General features: G+C 43.2%; 1 protein-coding gene across 8 annotated transcripts in view; it reads right to left on the bottom strand.

Moving 5' to 3' along the window:
• FAM49B (family with sequence similarity 49 member B) overlaps positions 1–12,505 on the bottom strand; it is a 494,888-nt gene that overhangs the window by 180,876 nt on the left and 301,507 nt on the right. For 5 of the 8 annotated variants that reach the window (XM_030219138.1, XM_030219154.1, XM_030219147.1 and 2 more), the window contains one exon: positions 12,353–12,434. The exons of the other annotated variants lie outside the window; for them this stretch is intronic. The gene's annotated coding sequence lies outside the window, so the exon portion shown is untranslated. The remainder of the gene's footprint in view (positions 1–12,352; positions 12,435–12,505) is intronic. 8 annotated transcript variants of the gene reach the window in all.

Here is a 12,505-nt window from a genome sequence, read left to right on the forward strand (position 1 = left end):
AAAAAAATTTAGGAGATGACCACTTAAAGGAGAGTGAAGAAAGACCAGGACCATCATGATTAGGAATCTAAATTGCCTGAACCATAAAGATGAAAAAAGAAAAAAAATTCAGTTAACTAATTGGAAACATGTCAGTTTTAGGAATATGTACTTCTTACATATTTGTATTTTGCAAAGCAGAGGGAAAATACATTAATATTTCTATTTCTCCCATGCTGTAAAAGAAAAAAAATTCAGTTAAGTAATTGGAAACATGTCAGTTTTAGGAATATGTACTTCTTACATATTTGTATTTTGCAAAGCAGAGGGAAAATACATTAATATTTCTGTTTCTCCCATGCTGTACTGCTTACAGAGATTATAGCTTTTCAAGATTTTCATATCTAATTTTTGGTCCTTTATTTTATAATTGGTGAAGTTTGATGTCTGTTTTGCAAGTGTGACTAAAGTGAGGGATTCTGGGCTAGATGCATCAACCAAACATTAAAAAATCTAAATCGTAAAAGTGCTTAACGAATTTGAAACAACGAAGAATGCACAAAAAAAACAGCTCAGAAATGTTCGGTGCGATATTGAAAAGAACAATGTATCAAGCGTTCATTATCCCAGTCGTTAATTTGCTCCTTAAGCATGCGCAGAGCAGCCATAAACATATTAAACCTACGTAGGTAGCTTACGTCAGACTGGGGCGTGCGAGGGGGGATCCCGACCTGCAAGACTTTTAGCTGTCTGATCTAGCAGAAGAGTGCAGTTGAAGATAACTCTAAAAAGAACGACCCTCGTAAATCCCCTTTTGTAACAAAAGACCTCTTTGCAGTTTGTTTACAGTACTGAGAAAATTGGCTTTAGGGGATAGCAGAGAGTGTTAATTTTCAAAGCTGTTGGAGAAGGGGAGAGACAGGATTTTTAAGCTGCAGGGAGAAGCAGTATGTTTTGTTTTGTAATGATGCAGGGGAAAGTGGAGAGCCACGTGTTTGTATCTCACTTTTCTTTTTAAACATGCTGGCTTGGATTTTTATGGTGCAGGGGGCAGCAGATGATAGCTCAGGCCTTAATGACAGGTCTGAGCACACGTAAAATTTCTGACGGTAAATGATTCGTTGCAATCATCGGTATGGTTAGTGCATTCCGAATTGTCCACATTTCAATGGTAGTTTCTCCTTTGCATTCCGTTTTCGTTAGCTGCTTGCTTCGTAGGAAAAAGGCCTTTAATGCATGCAACGATTAGGAATTTCCTTCGTTAAAGGGTTGTTAGAGGGTCGTTAAGGTTTAGTGCATCTAGCCCTCTGTTAGCATGTAACTTGTGTGCCAATCTATAGCAGACCTACTTGTTCACATTTTCCAATAGGAGGTGTTTTCATGTTCTGCACTTTCAGTGCTGCCTTTTCAAAGGTGCTATTCTTGCCTTTGTGTCCTGAGCGTTAATGCTTTTGAGATAGTTTGAGTAGCTTATCCACAGGGTTCTGTTATTTCATAATATTTCATAATGTATCTGGCAGTGGAAGGAAAATTTGAAAAAAAAAATATATATAGATATAGACAGACATACACACACATATATAAACACACACACACATATATATATAAAATTTTATATAGCAACCTATAAGGGGAAACATTCTAGCTCTCTGCTTTGTACAGACTAGAACTAGTAAAAATGTCTCAATATTTACCATAAGTTTAGTGTAATTTGTCTAATATTCAATCCCATATTAAAACTGTGCCACATTTCAGTCCCAGATTTCTTACTGATGAGGTAAATGAAGATTAAAGTTCAATGAGAAAAAAAAATATATATATTTTTTTAATTATTTGAAATTAAATTCAGTTAAGTATATTTGGATGGTCTTACAGATAAGTAGGCTAACCCATTTTTTTAAATGATATTCTCATTTGGTCACACGGACATCTGGATCAACCCACTGATTGACCCAGATGTCCACGTGATCAAAGGGAATAACATTTAATCACACACAAAAATCTGCAAAATTAATTTAGCTTAGTTTAACCAGAGGAAAAAAAATACTTTTATTTTTAAATTACCTGATCCCCAGGCTTGGGACCCACTCTGGACAGGGTTGGGAGATGGCCCCATGTTGGGGGTGGTCCCATCGCGACCCACAGCATTCCAGGCCATCTTGAAGCTGCAGGAGACTGGTATTACCAATTTAAAAAGCCACTGGCTTTCCTGAGGCCTGATTCAGGGTTGGGAAATGGGTGGAAGTAGTTGGAACGCTTCAGGTATACAGTGATGTCACCGATGTCACATGCGAATGCGCAGCATGGAGAAGAGACCCAATGGCTCTGGGAATTTCCCAGAGCATTTTTAAAGACATGGCTACCAATTAAAATTAATAAAATATTAAATATAAGTCAGGGAAAGTGAGGGGAAAACCTTTATTGGAAGGACAGTGTTCTACTCGTGATCGAGCAATTGCACAATCTTAAGCAGGATAAAGCCCAAGATTTATGTAAATTCAGCCCATGTATGCTAGGAGATGGAGGGGCTGTACTGTGCCCAGAATTGACTCGAGTCTTGAGCATGCACTGACACCTGCTATATTTTAAATACATACTTTTAGGTTTAAAACCCATGGAAACATTAAAACATGCATTTTAGAGAAGAGGAAAGGTGGCTGATCTGTGTTATGACCCTAGTTATGGCAATTTTATGCAAATCAACACAGTTTGGAAGTCACTCGTTTGGGGTAATTTAGAGTCTAAGAGATTCAATTTTTCACATAATCCACATATATGCATGGCTGTGACTTGATTCTGATGGTTTTAAACCAAAAATGAATGTTTTAAATAGTAGTTTTAATCAAAATAAGTGGATAGAATGTCACTGAGGTTTGAACTGTATAAAAACTGTTTCCTGATTGGCTACACAGGTCAAGAAAGGAGAAGAGGAAAAACAGCCACTGAAGAGAGCAACCGAAGACACGAAAGAGTGAAGAGGTGCTTCTCTGGGTGTCTAACAAAGTGAATTGTGAGGACTAAATGTGAAAGTTTGAGTGAAATAATAAAGAAATGTTTGAATGTGAAGGAGCTGTGAATATTGGGAAGGTTTACTTAACTTTTTGAGTAGAAAAGCTTAACTTTTATTCTTCTCTGAGAAAAGAATTTGATGCCAAACTGTTAAATTCGAGAAAGTATTTGAACAAAATATAATTTGGTGAGGAACTTAATCAAAATTTTGAGTAACAGGAAACTATTTCTGTCATTTAAGGGTATGAAGGTACTCAGTCCATGGAAATTTTATATATGCAACCGATATAGTACTGTTTCTGAAAAACAAAAATAACATTGTCAATTAAAAATCTAGAGCTGAAGAAAGAAAAGAGGTTTTGAAATTATACAGAATTTTTCTGTTCAGATAGACTGAGTCTGAACTCAATGATTTACTTGAATTTAAAAGAAGTACAAGAAGATGTAATATAGTTCCATAGCTTCTAAACATCCACCATTTTAGTGTGAGTTGAGACTTGCTGTGTGTGAGTGAAAGTGAATTGCCATGGAAAAATCTGCAGCAATGAAGAGAACCTACTCTCTTAGATAAAGGAAAAGTAAAATAAAGTAAGTCAGGAATCTAAGATAGAAGAATTGAGTTTATTTTTATTTCTATTAAATTAGATTTTACAGTACAGATTCCTGAAATAGGCAGGCTTCCATTTTGTAGTCAAATACATATAGAGAAGAGGACTCATTCTCATTATATTTAAGAATAGTTACAGAAAGAAGATAAAGAACAGATGAAAATTTCAAGACAGATGAAGCATTGAACTCAAGAGAGCTTGAAAACAGGTAAGTAAAGAAAGAAAAGGAATTTAAAGGAGATTATTAACATCTCAGAGACAGAAAAGTCTGTATATTCTTATTTACACCTTATTTTAAATAGTTGTAGCAGTATATATTGTGACTGGATCCAGTTAGGACAATGAAAAGGATTTTAAATTCAAACTATTTTAAATATGTAAGGTTTTAACTATTTATTCAAATATTTTAATTCCATTTTTATATTGTTTTAAAATATTTTAATTAACATTTGTGCAATAACCACTAAGTATTGCAACTGTATCCTGTATCATCTGTATTATTTTATTACATGGGAATCTTGTGACATCCTATTTGATTCTAAAAAACAATATATATATATATATATATATATATATATATATATATATATATATATACACATATATACATATATATACATATATATATCTTTCATTTCCTGACCAGGTTCCCTGAAATAATTGTGAGCTCAGAGGTGGTAGTAATTGTCTTTGTACCATCTTATTTGGGGAAAGCACTCGGTCTTTGGTAACTTAGCACAACTACTACATGGTTAATGTAGGACTGAGGTGTTTATCCTGGTATTGAGAAGTTACAATAGTCCACTTTTTCATATGTAAATATTGATGTCTTGATGCACTAGATACAAAAAGCCGAAAATGTGCAAAACTGAGGTTAGCCCACTTGTCTGTAAGACCGTCCATTTAAAAAAAATCTCTTGTATCATTTGTAACAATAATGAAATATTTAGGGTTTTATTTTGGTTTGGGTTCTTTTTTGTTTTGTTTTCATTTTTGTAAAGCCACTGATTGTAAAAGAAGAAAGGTTAAGAAACACTGCTGCAGGCTGATCTTGTACTGAAGGAGACCAGCCTGTAGAAGTGCCACCCGTGCGTTGTGAACCAGCTCAAAAAGAGCCGCACAATCTGAAAGGGGTGGTGGGGATAGCAGCATAGCAACACAGCCTACGAACAAGACGGCAGGAAAGCAGCAGCCAACACAAGCCAAAAAACAACAAATCTGCCTGAAAGATAAATGCAGCAGATAACATGGGGGTGTGGGGGGGGGGGGGGGGGGGGGCAGAGACAGAAGCCAAGCCAAGCCAATTCAATCAAACTTTCTGGAGAACAGACTGCGAGAGACCCCAGCCCATTGAAACGAAACAGAATGGGGTTGTCTGGCACTGTGTTTGTGTGATGGATTTATCCGTCTTGGTGTAGTGGGTCTTCATCTCTATATCTGGGTATGAGTATGTGTGTCTACATCTATTCCTTTCAGCTGCTTAAAAGGAAACAAAACTGTTGCTCTGAATCACCACAGAGACTGTTTTTTAACACTAAAGGTTCACTGCTGTAGAATAAGCTATTTTCAGTCTGCAATTGTGCAGTGGTATTTCTTTGCTCAGAAAGCAACTGAAGACACCTTTCACAAGCTTTTTCTGTTGGTGTGGTGTTGTCAAGTAACTTCATGCTTGATGGAAGAGCATTACATGATTTTGACAGTACTTGGAGCAATATACTATTCTATGCATGTTCTGTTCCAAATTGTATGTATTTTAGAAATGTTTGTTTTTATTGTACTCAGCCTATGTAAAACAACAATCCAGAAAAGGACACTAAATGCCAAATGAGGTCTCACACATGTGCTATTATATTTTCGCTATTGGCAATACCTCTGCCTAAGCACCATCACAATCTTTGACTCATGCCACTATCTTGTTGCACTGTTTTGCTAACTTAAGGACATTGGATATGACTATCCCAAGATTCTTCTCCTGACTGTGCACCCCTAAATACCATTCATCTAGATTTTGCACCCTGAATATATCAAACTACAAGTTTCTGAATGAAATAATAGTTGCAAAATTTCTGACTACTCAAATTTTCTCCCAACAAGAAAAAAAACATACTATGAACACCTGTGCAATATCTCTGATAAAAATGTAGAACAGAATTGGACCCAGGACATCTCTGAGGAATTTTCCTTACTGTGAACTCCATTTACTAGTCCAATGCATTCAAAAGTGGAAAGCTGAGTTAGAAACTGGTTGGGAGTATGTAACTGTAGACTGTTCAGTTAGACTACTGGAGATGCAAAGAATTCAGAAATACAAAGCAAATATTTTCAAACTGCATCTTAACACTTCTCAGAAAAGCTTGGTCCCAAAGTGAGATTTTGTGAATTCAAAGCAGTTGCTCCAGTTTATGTAGCTATCATGTAAGGAGGACCTGTTTTTTTAATGGAGAAACAGCAAAGATACTTACCTGTAGCTGGTATTCTCCGAGGACAGCAGGCTGATTATTCTCACAATTGGGTTGTCGTTGTCCACGGCGGCCCAGGAACCGGAAGAAAAATCTTGCCAGCAAAAATGAAGATTTTCAGGAACGTTCCGTCGCGCGAGCAGAATTGATGGTGCATGCGCGAACGGCTTCCCACCCGCTGCACGAGTGTGTTTCCTTAGTTTAATCAAAAAGCATATAAACAAGAACAATCATAACAACTGCAAAGGGGAGGAGGGCGGGTTTGTGAGAACAATCAATCTGCTGTCCTCGAAGAATACCAACTACAGGTAAGTATCTTCGCTTTCTCCGAGGACAAGCAGGCTGCTTGTTCTCAAAATTGGGGTATCCCTAGCATCCAGGCTCACCCAAAACAATGAACATTGGTCAATTGGGCCTCGCATTGGCGAAGACATAACAAAAATTGACCTGAAACCAAAAACTGAGAGTGCAGCCTGGAACAGAATCAAAATGGGTCTAGGGGGGTGGAGTTGGATTCTAAACCCCAAACAGATTCTGCAGCACCGACTGCCCAAACCCCAACTGACTGTCGTGTCGGGTATCCTGCTGAAGGCAGTAGTGAGATGTGAATGTGTGGAATGACGACAACATCGCAGCCTTGCAAATCTTTTCAATGGAGGCAGACTTTAAGTGGGCCACTGACGCAGCCATGGCTCTAACATTATGAGCCGTGACATGACCCTATAAAGTCAGCACAACTTGGGCATAAGTGAAAGAAATGCAATCTGCTAGCCAATTGGAGATTATGCGTTTTCCGATGGCAACTCCCCTCCTGTTGGGATCAAAAGAAACAAACAACTGGGCGGACTGTCTGAAGGGCTTAGTCTGCTCCACGTAAAAGGCCAATGCTCTCTTGCAGTTCAAGGTATGTAAACTGCTTTCGCCAGGGCGGGTATGAGGATGGGGAAAAAATGTTGGCAAGAGAATTGACTGGTTCAGATGGAACTCCGACACCACCTTAGGAAGGAACTTAGGGTGCGTGCGAAGGATTACTCTGTTATGATGAAATTTGATATAAGGTGCATGAACTACCAGGGCCTGAAGCTCACTGACTCTACGAGCTGAAGTAACAGCCACCAAAAAAATGACCTTCCAGGTCAAGTACTTCAGATGGCAGGAATTCAGTGGCTCAAAAGGAGCTTTCATCAGCTGGGTGAGAATGACGTTGAGATCTCATGACACTAGTGGAGGTTTGACTGGGGGCTTTGACAAAAGCAAACCTCTCATGAAACGAACAACTAAAGGCTATCCAAAGATAGGCTTACCCTCTTCATGGCGATGATAGGCACTAATTGCACTAAGGTTAACTCTTACGAAGTTGGTCTTGAGACCAGACTCTGACAAGTGTAGAAGGTATTCAAGCAGGGTCTGTGTAGGACAAGAAAGAGTATCTAGGGCCTTGCTGTCACACCAGACGGAAAACCTCCACCATTTGAAAGAATAACACCTCTTAGCGGAATCTTTCCTGGAAGCAAGTAAGACTCGGGAGACACCCTCAAAGACCCAAGGAGGCAAATTCTAAGTCCTCAACATCCAGGCCATGAGAGCCAGAGACTGAAGGTTGGGATGTAGAAGCGACCCTCGTTCTGGGTGATGAGGGTCGGAAAACACTCCAATCTCCACGGTTCTTCGGAGGACAACTCCAGAAGAACAGGAAACCAGAGCTGACGAGGCCAGAAGGGAGCAACCAGGATCATTGTTCCTTGGTCTTGCTTGAGTTTCAGCAAAGTCTTCCCTACTAGAGGTATGGGAGGATATGCATACAGAAGGCCTGTCCCCCAATGCAGGAGAAAAGCATCCGACGCTACTCTGTCGTGGACCTGAAGCCTGGAACAGAACTAAGGGACCTTGTGATTGATCTGAGTGGCAAAAAGATCCACCGAGGGGGTGCCCCACGCTCGGAAGATCTTGCGGACTACACCCATGTTCAGTGACCACTCGTGAGGTTGAATTAACCTGCTTAGTCTATCGGCCAGACTGTTGTTTACGCTTGCCAGATAAGTGGCTTGGAGAAACATGCCGTGACGGCGTGCCCAAAGTCACATCTGGACGGCTTCCTGACACAGAGGGCAAGATCCGATGCCCCCCTGCTTGTTGGTGTAGTACATGGCAACCTGATTGTCTGTCTGAATTAAGATTACTTGGTTGGACAGCCGATCTCTGAAAGCCTTTAGAGTGTTCCAGATCGCTCTTAATTCCAGAAGGTTGATCTGCAGACCTTTTTCCTGAAAGGACCAAGCTCCTTGAGTGTGAAGCCCATCTACATGAGCCCTCCACCTCAGGAGGGATGCACCTGTCGTCAACACGTTTTGTGGCTGAGGAATTTGGAATGGATGTTCCAAGGTCAGATTGGGCCGAATCGTCCAGCACTGCAAGGAATTCCAAAAGTCGATGGACAGTTGGATCACATCCTCTACACTGCCCGCAGCTTGACACCACTGGGAAGCTAGGGTCCACTGAGCTGATCTCATGTGTAGACGCGCCACGGGAGTCATGTAAACTGTGGAGGCCATTTGACCCAGAAGTCTCAACATCTGCCGAGCAGTGATCTGTTGAGACGCTCGAGCCATGGACACTAAGGACAGGAGATAGTCTGCCCTCGTCTCGGGGAGAAAAGCTCGAGCTGTCCTTGTGTTCAACAGTGCTCCAATGAACTTCAATTTTTGAACTGGGGTGAGATGGGACTTGGTATAACTGATCACGAACCCCAGTAGTTCTAGCACCTGAATAGTCATTCGCATGGACTGCAGAGCACCCATCTCCGATCTGCTCTTCACCAGCCAATCGTCGAGATAAGGGAAGACATGCACTCCCAGTCTGCGTAGTGACGCTGCGACTACAGCCAGACACTTGGTAAACATTCTGGGCGCAGATGCCAGACCAAAGGGCAGTACACAGTACTGAAAGTGCTGCATTCCTAGCCAAAACCTGTGAGCTGGGAGTAGCGAGATATGGGTATAAGAATCCTTTAAGTCCAGAGAGCATAGCCAATTGTTTTCCTGAATCATGGGAAGAAGGGTGCCCAGGGAAACCATCCTGAACTTTTCTCAGACTAAATAATTGTTCAGGCCCCTTAGGTCTAGGATGGGACGCATCCCCCCTGTTTTCTTTTGCACAAGGAAGTACCTGGAATAGAATCCCAGCCCTTCTTCCCCTGGTGGAATGGGTTCGACTGCATTGGCCTTTAGAAGGGCGGAGAGTTCCTCTGCAAGTACCTGCCTGTGCTGGGGGCTGTAAGAATGAGCTCCCGGTGGGCATTATGGAGGTTTGGATATCAGACTGAGGGTGTATCCTAACCAGACTATTTGAAGAACCCACCGGTCGGAGGTTATAAGAGGCCACTTTTGGTTAAAAAACATCAACCTCCCTCCTACTGGCAAGTCGTCCGGCACGGACACTTTGATAGAGGCTATGCTTAACTGGAGCCAGTCAAAAGCCCGTCCCTTGCTTTTGTTGGGGAGCAGAATGGGCCTTAGACGCATGCTGTTGACGAGAACGAGCGCGCTGGGGGCTGAGCCTGGGCAGGCCGCCGAGAAGCAGGAGTGTGCCTACGCCTAGAGTAGGAATAGGGAGCACTTCTCTTCCCTCCAAAAAACCTCCTAGATGAGGAGGCTGTAGCAGAAGGCGCCCGGTGGGAGAGAGAATCCATAAACATAAACCGCTACTAAATGGACTTGGGAAAAATCCATAATTCTAGAAATAACATGTATAGAATGTTTATACATTTGGGAAACTTGTCAGGTGCCCTTGGCCTGGATTGGCCGCTGTCGTGGACAGGATGCTGGGCTCGATGGGCCATTGGTCTTTTCCTAGAGTGACATTACTTATGTACCTATAGCATCATTATGCTTTTTAATCTGGTTAAGAAGATCCTCTACTTTTTCTCCAAAGAGATTGTGTCCCCGGCAAGGAACATCCACCATCCGCTGCTAGACTGAATGATCCAGGTCAGAGACATGCAGCCATGAGAGTCTGCGATCACTATACCTTGAGCAGCTACCCTGGATGTTACGTCAAAAGTATCAAAAGTACCCCTGGTCAGGAACTTGCGACACGCCTTCTGCTGCCTGACCACCTGGCGAAAAAAGGCTCAGCCAACTTCACAGGAAGTGCATCAACCAAGCTGGACAGTTGACTTATCGAGTCTCGCAAGTGTATGCTCGTGAAAAGCTGGTATGATTGGATCTTGGACGGGAGCATAGCGGCCTGATATGCCTTTCTCTCAAAAGAATCAAGAGTTCTAGCTTCTCTGCCTGGGGAAGCCGAAGCATAGTCCCTAGTACTCCTGGCTCTTCTGAGAGCGGAATCAACCACCATGGAATTGTGGGGTAATTGGACCTCATCATTCCAGGTTCACCGTGGATCCGATATTGGGATTCCACTTTCTTGGGAACCACAGGGCCAGACAGAGGGGCGGACCAGTTTCTCATAAGGACTTCCTTCAGTACCTTATGGAGAGGGACTGTCACAGCCTCTTTAGGTGGAGAATAATAATCCAGGACTTCCAACATGTCAGACCTGGGCTCATCTTCAACCTCCACAGGGAAAGGAATAGCCGTAGCCATTTCCCGGACAAAAGAGGAAAAAGAAAGACTCTCTGGTGGAGATAATCTTCTTGCCAGTGGAGGAGAAGGATCAGAGGGAATCCCAAAAGACTCATCGGAAGAGAAGTGCCTGGGATCTTCCTCTGATTCTTACGAGCGCTCCTGCTCAGTGTCAGAAGCAACCTGAGTGAAAGTACTCTGACACTGGACCTGTCTCGATGCCGAGGAACGGTGTACTCTGTGGCGATGTCGAGAAGTCGACACCCGATCTGACTGCGGCGAAGCTTCCTCCACCGATGTTGAAGGGGAGTCGACCTGGGTGGCAGCCGACGCAGATGCTGCAGGCGGCACCGGGGTCGGACACCTCACCACAGGTGAAGGGCTAGGCACCGCTACAGCAAATGACAGGGGGTGCAAGCACCCCCAACTTCGAAGATGATTGTCGCAGTAAGCCTTCCAGAAGTTCTGGAAATAAGGCCCGGATACACTCATCAAGAGCCGCCATTGGAAAAGACTGTGGGGCCGGTGGAACAGGCGGTGTCAAAATCCGTGGAGGCTCGGGAGCAGGTACCGGGCTGCCAGAAGACCGATGCATCGGCACCTCCTGTATCGAGGGGGAGCGGTCCTCTCGGCGCCAATGCTTCTCGGGTGCCAACTCTCTCGACGCCCCGGAGCTCCCGGCACTATGCGTCGAAGGAGAACAATGACGGTGCTTCTTAGCCTTCGCTCAACGCCCGTCATCGAGACTCCTCGGTACCAATGAGGAAGATATGGAATCCTCACGTCTCCTCGGGGCCGGGTCAAACGAAGGTCAGTCCCGGGGGGCCAGCATAGCAGGAGGCCTTGAGACAGGTGGAGACCCACTCGATGACTCACTGCTCCCAGCGCGAATTGGTGTCTCAGCAGCCATTACCTTGCTCCCCATCGATGCTCCTGTTGATGCAGACGTCAAAGGACCGGACCCGGCTCCAAAACATTTTTCCAGTTGAGCCTCTCGAGACGCTTGGGTCCATTTCTTCATACGAAGACACAGACTACAAGCGGCTGGGCTGTGGTCGGGTCCAAGGCACTGGATACACCAAGCGTGGGTATTGGTGCCTGAGATGGTCCGGTTGCACAGAGTACAACGTTTGAAGCTGCTGGGTGTCTTCGGGTGAAATCAAACGACGCGATTGTGCCAAAAAGGAAGGGCACAAAAAGGGGAGAACCCAACCGAGCGACCTAAAGGTCGGCCACGAGAAAAAGAAAGGAAACTTTAAAATGGCAAAAAAAGGCTAAGAAAGTACGGGAAACTAATATTTTTTTTTTTGAGATACGATAAACAAATAAAAGAAAGAAAAAGAAAACGAACAAGGATCACTAAAGAAGTCTTCGTCCTGGGCCGAACGGAACGAAAAACACTGCTGCACCTAACCGCAGGGAAAAAAAGACTAAGGAGGCACACTTGTGTGGCGGGCGGGAAGCCGTTCGCGCATGCGCAGTCCATCCTGCTCGCGCGACAGAACGTTCCAGAAAATCTTCATTTTTGCTAGCAAAATTTTTCTTCCAGTTTCTGGGCCACCGTGGACGACGACGACCCAACTGTGAGAACAAGCAGCCTGCTTGTCCTCAGAGAATTTGTAGCTTTGCCAAGGATCAGATGAGATGTAACCCCCTGACTGTACAGGTTTGGGTCAGAGTAAGCATGAGATACCTAATCTTAACAAATATTTACCAGTGGATGAGATCTTCTTTAATCTGAATTTGAAGTTCCTTCTCACCAAGTGATATATATATAGCAGCTTCCTCTTCAGAATCTGAAATCAAACACCACAAGGTGGTCATGCTTAGTCAAATATAAGGTAAGAAAGAACTAGCTATACTTCTA

Source organism: Microcaecilia unicolor, chromosome 1, assembly GCF_901765095.1.
Source record: "Microcaecilia unicolor chromosome 1, aMicUni1.1, whole genome shotgun sequence".
Taxonomy (NCBI): domain Eukaryota; kingdom Metazoa; phylum Chordata; class Amphibia; order Gymnophiona; family Siphonopidae; genus Microcaecilia; species Microcaecilia unicolor.